At 37.1% G+C, this 12,630-nt stretch overlaps 1 protein-coding gene and 1 pseudogene across 1 annotated transcript in view; both read right to left on the minus strand.

The window, feature by feature from the left end:
* Positions 1 to 12,630, minus strand: part of VPS13B (vacuolar protein sorting 13 homolog B) — a 752,846-nt gene that overhangs the window by 244,129 nt on the left and 496,087 nt on the right. The gene's annotated exons all lie outside the window — the stretch shown is intronic.
* LOC123644331 lies at positions 5,587 to 6,233 on the minus strand (annotated as a pseudogene).

Here is a 12,630-nt window from a genome sequence, read left to right on the forward strand (position 1 = left end):
CCAAAATAACAAAAATATATTTGTTTCTACTCAAAATGACAAATGACTTTTTATTAATCTTAACATTTATGGAAAATATTATTTTTTGAGAAAGAGAAACAGGGACAGAAAGTTTAGTGTCTAAGAGCATTTCTCAAAGTGCAGTATACGGGCTCCTTGAGGTCCCAGGGACCCTATCAAGGACTCCTTAAGGCCAAAACTAATTTCATTATAATAATAAGACATTACTTGTCTCTTTCACTATGTTGACATCTGCACTGATGGGACAACAGCAACAGTGAGTGCCTTAGCAGTAGTACCAAAAAGAGCTATTTCTTGCTGTATCCCCTCCAAGCACACACTTGTAGCAAAAACCAAATCAAATAACAGTTTCATTTAAGAAGGTTCTTGAAGAAATGGTAAAAACCATACATTTTATTAAATCCTGACCCTTGAATAAACATCTTTTTAATATTCAGCATGAAGAAATGGGAAGTATATATAAAACGCTTTTGCTGCATACCAAAAAGTGATAGCTGTCTTGAGGAAAAGCAGATGTGCAACTGAACTGTAAGCTGTACTAGCTCATTTCTTCATGGAAAACCGTCTTTATTTGAAAAAGTGACTAACAAAACTATGGGTCTTCTGAATTGGGTATTTCACAGTTTTCTCTGTAATAAACAAAGTAAGGCTGTTACTTCAAGGAAAACAATAGACACAGTATTTGTTGCCAATGATAAAATTGAAGATTTCAAGCAAAAATTAGCATTTTTGAAAACTTGTGTTTGTCATTGTGAACCTGATATAACTTCCCAATATTTAGACTTTTCTGATGAGATTCATATTAACAAATGTGAATTTTGATATTATGTTATAAAACATGTCAACTTTTGGAATATATGCATAACTAAGTAAAACAATTATTTTCCAAATGAGCAACGTATGATGTTACAAAATCATGTATGGGTAAAAGATCCATTCAAAGTCAAGACAAACCAATGAACTGTAACACAATAGAATAGGAAAAGCCCACTGTCATGGGTTCAGATTCCATAATGCAACTAAGCTTTAAGAAACTACCATGGTTAAACATAGAGTGACCATGTGATCCAGCAATTCCATTCCTAACTATATTCTCAAAACAAATGAAAACATGTTCCATGAATGTTCATAGCAGCACTGTTAGTAATACTAAAAAAAGTGGAAATAATTCAAAGGTCCATCAACTGATGAATGGATAAAAACACTGAGGTATATATCTACATGAAATATCATTCAATAACAGAAATAAAATACTGATTCAGGCTAGAACAGGGGAATAATATAAATATTATGCTAAGTGAAAGAAACCGGCCCTAAAGGACCACATATTATATGATTCTGTCTATAGGAAATGTCCACAATAGGCAAATAGAGAAGCAAGATATATTAGTGCTTGCCTTACCACTGGAGGGGTGGGAAATTGGGACGTGATGGCTAAGGAGGGTGGGGTTTCTTTCTGGGGTGACAAAAATATCCTAAAATTGAGTGCGGTGATGAAAATATTCTAAAATTGCTTGTGGTGGTGACTACACAACAACTTTGAATATAGTAAAAGCCACAGAATTATATTTTAAATATGTAAATTATATGTGAATTATATGTCAACAAAGCTGTTTAAAAAATATAGTCAATACAATAGATTAAGAGAGATACTACCACCAGGGCCTCCAGAAACACAGTCCTGCTGACACCCTGATTTTAGTCCAGTGAGACATCTGTGTCAGACTTCTGACTTAAAGAAATAAAAAATAATAAACTTGTGTTGTTCTAAGGCACTAAGTTTGTAGTAATTTGTTACAGCAGTAATAGAAACTAATACAGTGGGGTAATGTTAATTTTCACCTGAGACTGGTTGAGGAAGATTTACCAATAACATTAAAGAAGTTTTAGCTTCAAAGCCTCTTACTTGCACAGGCCATTTTTCAAGGCCCTGAATCTAATCTTTTATTTATAATTTGTACTCTTTTTAAAAAGGACCAACTTTAGACCCTCAATAACCTAGATATACCCCCTAGAGAATGCTAAAAATGATATAAAGGAATTATCTTGAATACGGATACACCCAAATTCTATAGGTTCACAAGTATCTTCTGAAATTATTGAGAGGGAAATCTCTTAGAATTTATGTGAATGTGGTTCCATGGGGAGAGAGGTGCCTGAGAAAAAAACTAAAAAGATGGGAAGTTAACTTAAGAAAATGTTTTAGAACAACTAAAATTATTGACTGCTAAAAACTCTACTAAAATATTGAAAGCAAATCACTTAAGCAGAAGAAACATTTATGAAATGATTATATCCAGAACTACATTTATCTACAGATTGAAGAAGAGATTGGACTTAATTTTTCCCAAATGGCACAGATTTCAGAAAAGTAGAAGAAACAGACATTTTTAGGTTACTTCTAGAAGGAAAATTCTCTAGTCATATCTTAGAGAAGTTCAGACTTTTCATTAACTACCAGTAAATGATAAATAAATTAGAAACTATCTGTGACTGTTACTTTTTCTTAATTACATGGTTGCTCCAACTCATCTCAAGTCAACAAACAGGCATTTATTTATGGGAGCACAGCATGGATTACCACTGGAGGTCAGTCATGGGCTTTCTCTCAGGTCATCAAAGTCATGAGTGGAAGATTAGTAGGGGAGGTGAAGGCCAACTAGCATAGTCCAAATCTCTCATTTTGCAGATGAAGATACTAAAGCTCTGAGAGATTTAGAAACGTCTGGCATAGAAGGAATTAACTACAGTTGCAATCTGTACTACTAACTGATTTTTCAAATTTTTGAGAATTAAAGACCTATCTTTTAAGAAAATATTTTATTTATAATATATACCCTAAATGAAAGAGAACAGACTAATCTTAATACAAAAATTCTACATGATTTATGTAGAATCCCTCAACATCAGATAAATCCAAATCCAAATCCCTTCTCTCTCAATATCAGATAAATCCAAATTAAAGAACATTCTATAAAATATCTGGGCAGTACTGCTCAAAACTGTCAAGATCATCAAAAACAAGGGAAGTATGAGGAATGGTCATAGTCTAGAGGAGCCTATGGAGACATAACTGAATGTAATGTGGTGTCCTGGATGGGATCCTGAAACAGAAGGGGGACATTAGTATAATGTTCTTAGGAAAAGCTGAGGAAATCTGAATAAAGTATGGATGTGAGTCGACAATAATATATCAATATTGGTTCATCAGTTATGAAAATTTACCATACTAACAAGAGGGGAAACCAGCTGCAGGGTATAAGGGAACTTGCTATACTATGTTCACAACTTTTCTGTTAATCTCAAACCATCCTAAAATTTAAAAAATTATTTAAAAAGATATATACATTCTAAAAATTAGTAAACTTTTAAGCAATTTATTAGTGTCTGAATCTCTCTCTGCTTTGGGTTGCCAAGGAGTTTAGGGCCAAATCTGAGGCTAAGTCCTTGTGGCCACAATATATTTTGTGTTCTTATTCCTTTAGTCTTAAAATTTAGACATCTTTATATTTTACCATTATTTGTATAAATCTTTGTAGATTCTCATCTGTATTTACAAGGTAAAAAGTTAAAGTTTAAATAGAAAAGCAGGTTCCTGCCTCCCATCTCAAACCTGTAAGCCCTGATTACCATTCCTTAATAGATGACCTTACATCCTAGTTCACAGAGTTAAAAAAAGAAAAAAATCAAATGGGAATCTCCTCAACTTCCTATTAACCAAATTCATGAATCTACAGTAGTCCTCCGTTATCTGTGGTTTCACTTTCTGTAGTTTCAGTTACCTGAGGTCATTGCAGTCTGAAAATGGCAAATTCCAGAAATAAACAATTCATAAGTTTTAAATTGCATGCCATTCTATGTGATGAAATCTCTCAGTTTCCCGCTCCATCCACCCAGGACATGAATTAGCCCTCTGTCCAGTATATCCACACTGCATAAACTACTTGCCCATTAGTCACTTAGTAGCCATCTTGATTTTCAGATCAACTGTTGCTGTACACCAGTGCTTATGTTCAAGTAACTCTTATTTTAATAATGACCCTAAAGTGCAAGAGTAGTGATGCTGGCATATTATTTTAACTGTTCTATTTTATTATTAATCTCATACTGTGCCTAATTTATAGATTGAACTTTATCATAGGTTTGTATGTACAGGAAAAAACAGTATATATAGGGTTCAGTACTATCTGGAGTTTCAGGCATCCACTGGGGGTCTTGGAACATATCCTCTGCAGAGAAGGGGGTACTAAATGTTAACCCCTCTGATTTTGTGGAGGATACTATTTCTCTCACTAATTTAGGAAAGTTACACTATCAATTTTTCTTTCTCAATCCAATAGTTCAATCTCTTTCAAATGAATTCTTCCCATTGACATTTCAACATGTTTGTCTTTTCCATATTTATAAATAAAACCAATAACCAAATAAATAATAAACCTCTCTTGAAACTTTAAGAAGACAACAGTCCAGTCTAACATTCTTATTTTGGGACATAAAGGAAATACTGAGTTCAAGAAGAAGTGTGAACTGCAGGAAGATGCCAATCAATTTGGGAACAGCTGATACCTATAAGCAAATGTGTAAGCAGAAGAGTCATTACCCTTTGTCATCCAATTTAGAACAGCTGGAGAAAGAATGCTCTCCAGCACTTCCTCTCCTTCAACACATGTGCTGAGACATCTCCTCACCGGCAAATACAGAGTTATCCCATTACTGGTTTTCATCCTCTCCTTCCCTAAATGAGTGTTTCAGTTCAGGTTCTCGTTACTGGATTACTACAGAAGCTTACAGTGTTGGATCTCCCTGCCTAACCCACCTGCCACTATTTCAAATGTGAATCTGATCATGTCATGCTCTTGTTTTTGACCCTTCAATGGCTTACCACTGCAATACAATAAAAGGAAAATTATACATAAGGACAATTAGGCCCTCTAAAACCTCATTGTTGCTTAACTCCCCCTGTGAACACCCATATCCATACCAGTTAGGTCACTAAACTATAGCGCTTCTAACCAATATATTCTCAGTGGGGGATGTGGGGAAGGGTGGGGTGTGTGTGTCCGAGTCAGAAAGAGTAAGAGAGAGCGCGTGCACGTGAGTGTACCTGGCTTTGATACTTCTTATTAGCTATGCAAACTTGGGCAAGTTATGGGACTTTTTGGAGACTCAGTTTCCATGTCTGTTTAATCTGAAAAAGTAGCCCCAAACATAGAGTGACTGTGAAGATTAAAGGAGTTGAGCTAAATAAAAGAGTATGGCTTCACACATGGTGAGTACCCAACAAATGTTAGTTGGTATTATAGATTCTGGGTAGTCACCTAAGTGATAGACACTCTTGACAAAAGCTGCGCTAATGAGTGTTCTGACACTTTAAAAGCTAGGTTTATTAAAGTATATCTTTTTTTTGTATAATTATTTAAGACCTTTATTAACAGGTGCTTGCAGTTGTTGACTTTTTTGAAAAAATCAAGTTGTAAACTTTTATTACAAATTAAAAATGAAGTTCTTAAAAATCTCAACTTGACCAGATATGAAACAATTTAAAAACCTTTAAAGGCACATTGAGAAAAACCAGGCTTTTTTAAAAAAACACGTTTGTTATTACCAAAAAAGACATCTTCAGGTAAAAATAATAAAAACCCCATGCTGCATAGATAATGCAGATAGTTCTAGTTATCTGGTCAATGGGCAAAAAGCAAGCACTTAAGGTCTTCAGCTCCAATCTTGTTCATTTCTTATTGCTGGAATTTCATATTCATTTCTTGTTGGATGACTAAACCAGACGATGGTGGAGATGGTAAGCCGGCATTTACTCAGCCCCGCCCTGCTCAGCCTCGGGAGCAGACAAATTCTCAGCTGGTGGATCCGCTGCTTTTGTCTCTTTGCCGTCATGTGGTTTAGGGTTTTCTAGGCGTCTGCGTCGGTAATTGAAGTTGAGGCGGCTGCTGACTTTGGGTCTCATCTCCTTGATTCTCTTTATCCTCTTCATTGCCGCCCTCTCTGGGCTGTCTTTGGCGAGGAGGGCCCCTGCAGAATCGTGGTCTATAACCCCGATACATATTCTGTCTTAACTGGTGGTCTACGCTGTTCTCCTGCACCCTGGTTGTCAGCACCCTCCATCACTTCTCCCTGTACAGGAGGGCTGGAATACTGTGGTCGCCGCCCCTAGGGTCTCCGCATGTAGTAAGGGGGGAGCCTTCGCCCGCGGTAGGGCCGGGGTTGCTGGCCTGGCCCTCAGGAGCGCTCTCTGGTCCCTCGTTCTTTCCCTACTCTCACTGTTCTGGTAACTCTGCTGGTAATTGCGTGGGGGACCCCTGTGACGTGGAGAGTGTCTATAATGGTTACGGCCTGCTGCATATTTACTGCCTTGAACTGGAATTCCACCAGGGCCTGTAACATTTGCTGCCTCTGCACCCTTTTCTCCAACATCAAACTCCACAGTTTCTCCATCTCCTGCACTGCGAAGGTCCTTCCTGGGGTTATTCTTCTTTATGGCAGTCTGGTGGTGTACACATACCTCTTCATTCCTGTTGATGAAACCATAACCGTTTCTTACATTGAACCATTTTACTGTCCCCAAAACCTTCGTTGCGATGACCTTCTTGTCCCCGCCGGCAGACGCCACCGATGTGAGGCCGCCCGGGCCACCGCTCCCTGTGGTGCCGGGCTGGGTGTGGGCAGCGCTGAGGGCGGCGGCTGCTGGGTCTCCCCTCGCTGCTCACGGTGGCAGTGGCGGTGGCGGTGACTGGGCCGCTGTGGCAGCTGCAGCTCCTCCCGATATGGGATGGTAACTAGGCCGGCAGCGGCGGTGGGGCTGCACAGGGCTCTCTGGGGTCTGCTCTCCGCTCCCGCTACCGAGCGAACTCAAAAGTATATCTTGTAAATGATAAAATTCACCCTTAAAAATGTACAGTTGGATGGGCTTTGACAAATGTATACAGTTGGGTAACTACCACCATCATCAGATATTTACATCTCCCCCATGTGCTTTGTGTCTTTCAAAGGCCAATCTTTAAAAAGAATGGTGGGGGGCCACCTATGGCATATTTGCTGAAGTCCAGGAATCTTAAAAAATGTAGAAGAAGATTATTGGGTTTAGGGCATGGTGTTTATTTTATATACCTCTATATGCTGAGAGGATTTTAAAACATTTGCTGCAGAAAACCTTTTATGAAGAGCCAAAGTTCTAGAAATAAGCAATCGAACAATGTATGAAATCTTAGATGATAATTATATACATTCCCAAGGCTCTGATGTTAATATTTTTTTAAGAGACATTTCTTCTCTCCAGTAGTAACCAAAAGCCCAGAAGCTTCTTGTTAGAAAAGTACAAACTGTCAGAAAACCAAAGCATGGACCCTTGATTATTCTGAACAGCCTGCTCATTTATTACATCTTTACTCAGAAAAGATAATAACAAATTAATTATAACCTATTTTCACGGGGCTTTCCTCCGTCTACACAAGTATTTTTAGGTCACAAAAACATAGTATTAAAAGACAGCATTGGGAATTAGAGAAAAGAAGGTGAAGAAGGAGCAATTATTGAAGAGACAGAATTCAGTCAGAGAGAAGACTTAGAATGTAGCACAAATGGCAAGAGATATAAATTAAACTACAGCGTAATAGGGAGAGGCCTGGGGTGGGAGGAGGGCAGACAGTAGCCTTGAGAGGACATGGGCTGACTGGAGATGGAGATGTAGCTGAAGCAAAGGGGATTTGGCCTATTCTGACCAGCCTGACTATAATATTTTTTAAAAAATGTAACTTTATCATGCTTCAGAGACAGTTGAATATAGCACTTTATTTAGTTCTTTATTCTTTATATAGTTGTAGAGAAGCCAAATACAATAAATAATAGCAAAAAGTCTGGGAAATAGAAACCTTACCTTGGACAGAAATAACCATTACTTTAGAAATACTGAAGAAACATAGACCAGGTACTGTATATTTTATGATGGCTAAAGTAAATTTTTTTTGCAAATGAGATTTTACTTAAAAAACATAATTCTTAATTATCAAAGCGAGTATAAGAATAGCCACCAAGCATGCATGGGACGAGTTACCAAGAGAATAATCAGTACTGTAGACTCAAGGGAAGGGAAAGCCAAGGAAGTGCCTAAAACCAAATGGTTAAGTGGAGGAGGAGGAGGAAGGAGAGAAGGCAAAGGAAGGAACGCTCAATTAGTGCTACAAGTTGCCTTCACTCTTCTCCAGGATATGTTGTGTGTGGATCAAAGAACTCCCACATCAGATCGCCAATGATGTGGTTCTAGTCTTTGCCCCTAAAAACATGTTTTATATTTTGCTACAAAAGTTTTATTTATTCTAAAAAATTGATTTGAAAATGAGCATTGTTATTCTTTACATATACTACCTTCTGTAAGTAGGCTTAATAAGATGATTACTTGCTATTGAAGAATAAAAGAGTAATTACTGCAGCCAAATGAACATAACCCAGGGCAATCTCAGCTCTGTCAGTGTTCTCCTTAGGTCAATTTTAAAAGTGTTCATTGTTTAAAAAATGAAACAACTGTAACTTCTGAAAACAATGAGTGATATAACATAGTATAGTTATTTCCTTACTGAAATAATTGGATAATATGTTCCCATTTTTATTACAATAGGGGAAACCATAACTATAATATTTATTTTTGAAGATACATATAGATAACTACTATAAATGTAAAACTGAGAAGTTCAGCCTAAAATGGATCTGAGCTTTGATACACACATGCTTAAGTCATTCTCTAGCTGAACAAACTTCAACTCTTCTCTATTGCCTACTGACTTAAACATTTTCAATCTAGTATTCAAAGCACTCCACAGTATGTACTCCATCTATCAGTCTCCATCAAACATACAGTTGATTATCTATTTCTTCTAATTTTTTTGAAGTGTATGTTGTATACATCTTATCTTTTCTATTTCTAGGAACAGAAATAGGAATTCCTATAAATTAAGGAATCCAATGATTAATTCTTACAGCAAGTATTCATTCAGCATCAAATTCCACTGTGTGCTTACTACTTTCCCAGGGTTTTATCATCTCAGACTTAGAACACTGTAACGGTATCTGTATCAGTGAAGACTGTGTTTGGCTTCATGTAATAGTAAGCCAAATATTAGTGGCTTAATAATTTAGGTCTGTTTTTCTCACATAACCTAAAGCCAGGACTGGTGGAAAAGCTGAATGATGTCACTCATATCTCAGGACCATTTTATCTACCTACTTTGCTATCCTTAGGTGTGGCTTTTGTTCTCATGTTTGTTATATGGTCACAAGTGGCCAGTCACTTCCATTGTTGTTATTCCAAGGAGGAGAAGAAAGAAAATAAAGACATTCCCCCAAATCTGTAGAACATTTCTCTTTATACCTCACTGACCTGAACTGTGTCAAGGGAGTCAGATGTCATCAAGAATTTCTCTCTCAACTTTGCTCATTTCTGTGCATTTGCCTCCTTCTCTCTCTCACACACATAGACAGGTTTTCTTTGTATGACAGTGGTAAGTAAAGAAAGGTGGAACATGGTCAATGAAAGTTTCAGTATTACAAGTGAACTTATTTATCCACAAGAAAGAGAGTTTATCTTTCTCATCATCGTCACACGAAACACTTCCCTTGCTTGAGTCTACATTTCTCAGCATCACTTGCAGCTAGGTGCGACCACATGGCTATGTGCTGACCAGTGGAATGCGAGCATAACTGATGTATGAAATTTCAGGGTTTGTCCTTACAGGGAGGGGTGTGCTCCCTCCTTCCTCTTTCATTTCCCCCTTGCTCTAACCTGCTGCTTAGAACACAGACATGGTAAGCCATCTTGGAACAAGCAAGTGAAATAACTTAGAGATGATAAAACAGTAGGAGAGGAGACTGGGTCTCTGAATGACCTTAGGGAGTAGAGCCATCATCCCAGTCTTAGACCTAAGGGCTGTTACCTGAGAAATAAATGAACTTCTATCTATTTTTTACTTTCTGTGACATGCAGCTGAAACAGTCACTCAGTGAAAGGTTACAACCATTTTTGCCATAATAGACTTCTCTATTATCCATTGTCATCTTGTTTCCTAAGTGTATGTATCTGTCCTCAATCAGAAGTACCCACATCTTAGCTACTCTAGGCTCCAGTAAGAGTTACATAACCCAAAACATGACAGTTTGTTTTTGTTTTTGCTTTTTTCTTTTCTAAAGTACAGCAAAATTCTTCTCAGAGAAGATATCTTAGGGCAGCAGTTTAACTCTTATCTACCCAACCCTCAGAATTTTGCAAAGGTGTCCGAAGTGTCACTGTAGCAGTAGGTTATACAGGTGAATATTCTGGTCCAGTTTAAGAAGGTTCTGATTCCTCCACATTCTTGCCAAAAATTATTTGACTTTTTATTATAGCCATACCAGTGGGTGTGGTATTTCCTTGTAGTTTTGATTTGCATTTCCTAGATGACTAATGATATTGATCAACTTTTTATGTGCTTATTGGCCTTTTTCTACATCATCTTTGGAGATATGTTTATTCAGTTTCTTTGAGCCCATTTTTTTAATTGGGCTATCTTTTTATTATTGAGCTGTAGGCATTCTTTATATATTCTAGATAGTCCTTTATCAGATGTATGATTTGCAAATATTTTCTCCCATTCTGTGGTTATCTTTTCACTTTCTTGGTGATGTTTGAGACACAAAACTTTTAAAGTTCTATAAAGCCCAATTTATCTATTTTTTTTTTTTTTGGTTTCTTGTGATTTGATGTCATTTCTAAAACACCACTGCCTAATCAAAGATAATGAAGATTTATACCTATAGTTTCTTCAAAGAGTTTTTATAGTTTTAGCTCTTATACTTAGGTCTTTGATCTATTTTGAATTATACATGGTATGAGTTAGGTATCATCTTTTACTCTTTTGCATGTGAATATGCAGTTGTTCGAGCATTGTTCCTTGGAAAGACTATTCTTTTCTCCATTGAGTGATCTAAACTACCTTGTCAAAAATCAATTGACTATAAACGGGAAGGTCAGCAGCTGGACTCTCAATTCTATTTCATTGATCTGTATGTCTACCCTTATGCCAGTACCACACCGTCTTGGTTACTGTTGCTTTTTCATAAGTTCTTACACCAAGAAGTCTAAGGCCTTCAACTTTGTTCTTTTTCAAGACTGTTTTGGCTATTTTGGGTCTTGTGCACTTCATTATGAATTTTAGAATCAGTATGTCAATTTATACAAAGAGGTCAGCTGGATTCTGTTGGTATTTGACTAAGTTTGTTGTAAGAAAAAATGTATTTGTATAGGCAACAGGTTTCTTAGGCCAAGCTAAGATGACTGCCACAGTGTTTCTTCCGGCCTAGCCCTTTCCAGCTAGCTGGCCTTCCGGGGAGGCATGAGTCGGCATACTTATGTAACCAAGGTGTTATCTCCTATGTGAATCCATGTGATCCAACTTTCCCATGGCATGTTGCCACTATTGTTCGGAGCCATATATAAGCACTTGCTATGTTCTCTGACATGCTTTTCACCGCATCTGTATTCCCCTGGCAATAAAGAGCATGTCTCACTTACCTGCTGCGACTTGCCTTTTCTTCCAATTTCCGAAGCTTGCGCTGGAGTGCTTGCTAGCCAGAGAGCATCCTCCTCACATTTGTAGATCAATTTTTGGGGTATTGCCATCCTGACAAAATTAAGTCTTCTGACCCATGAATGTCTTTCCATTTATTTAGATCTTTTAAATTTTCTCTCAACAATGTTCTGTAGTTTTCAGAGTGTAAATTTTACACCTCATTTGTTAAATTGTATTCCTAAGTATTTTATCCTTTTGATGCTATTGTAAATGGAATTGTTAATTTCACTTTCGAATTGTTCAAGTATAAACAAATACAACTGATTTCTGTACACTCATCTTGTATCCTGCAACTCTGGTGAGCTCACTTATTAGTACTAAAAGTTTTTTAGCGGATTCCTTTGGATTTTCTAAATATAAAGCCATGTTCTCTGCAAATATAGTTTTACTTCTTTTCCAACTTGAATGTCTTTTAGTTCTTTTTCTTGCCTAACTGCTCTGGCTAGAACTTCCAGTACAATGTTAAATAGAAGTGATAAAAGCAGACATCCTGGTCTTGTTCTTGATTGTAGGGGGAAGGAATCCAGTCTTTTATCAGACTGTAGCCCATATATCTGGTATACAGTAAGCTCTCAATGAAAACTGATGAATAAGAGCGGGGTAGACAGTTTACTAGAGCCTTAAAACAATGCATTCACTGACTTCTGATCAAGAAATCTATGAGGGATAAACATCATTATGGCTGAAAATTTAAAAATTTTATTGTCTTCTTGATGTTTTGCACCTACCTTGATAAAACTATGGTGGATTTCTATCTGGGCAGGAGCTTATTTATCAGGAGAAAATTATTATTTGTAACATTTACAAGGCCTAACTAAAATCACAACAGGTGTGAGAATTCAATGTACCTAAGAAATACTTCCCCTGGAGAGGATAGGCAATAAAATACTTAATATCTTTTCCAGGTCTAGATTTTAAGAAATTCAGGGTATTCTGTCACAGCCCCTATTGTCCATTTAAGGCTCTGCTTGAATCCATATTTTATTGGAGCCTGTGTTTA

The sequence above is a fragment of the Lemur catta genome, chromosome 9, assembly GCF_020740605.2.
Source record: "Lemur catta isolate mLemCat1 chromosome 9, mLemCat1.pri, whole genome shotgun sequence".
NCBI classification, from domain to species: Eukaryota; Metazoa; Chordata; class Mammalia; order Primates; family Lemuridae; genus Lemur; species Lemur catta.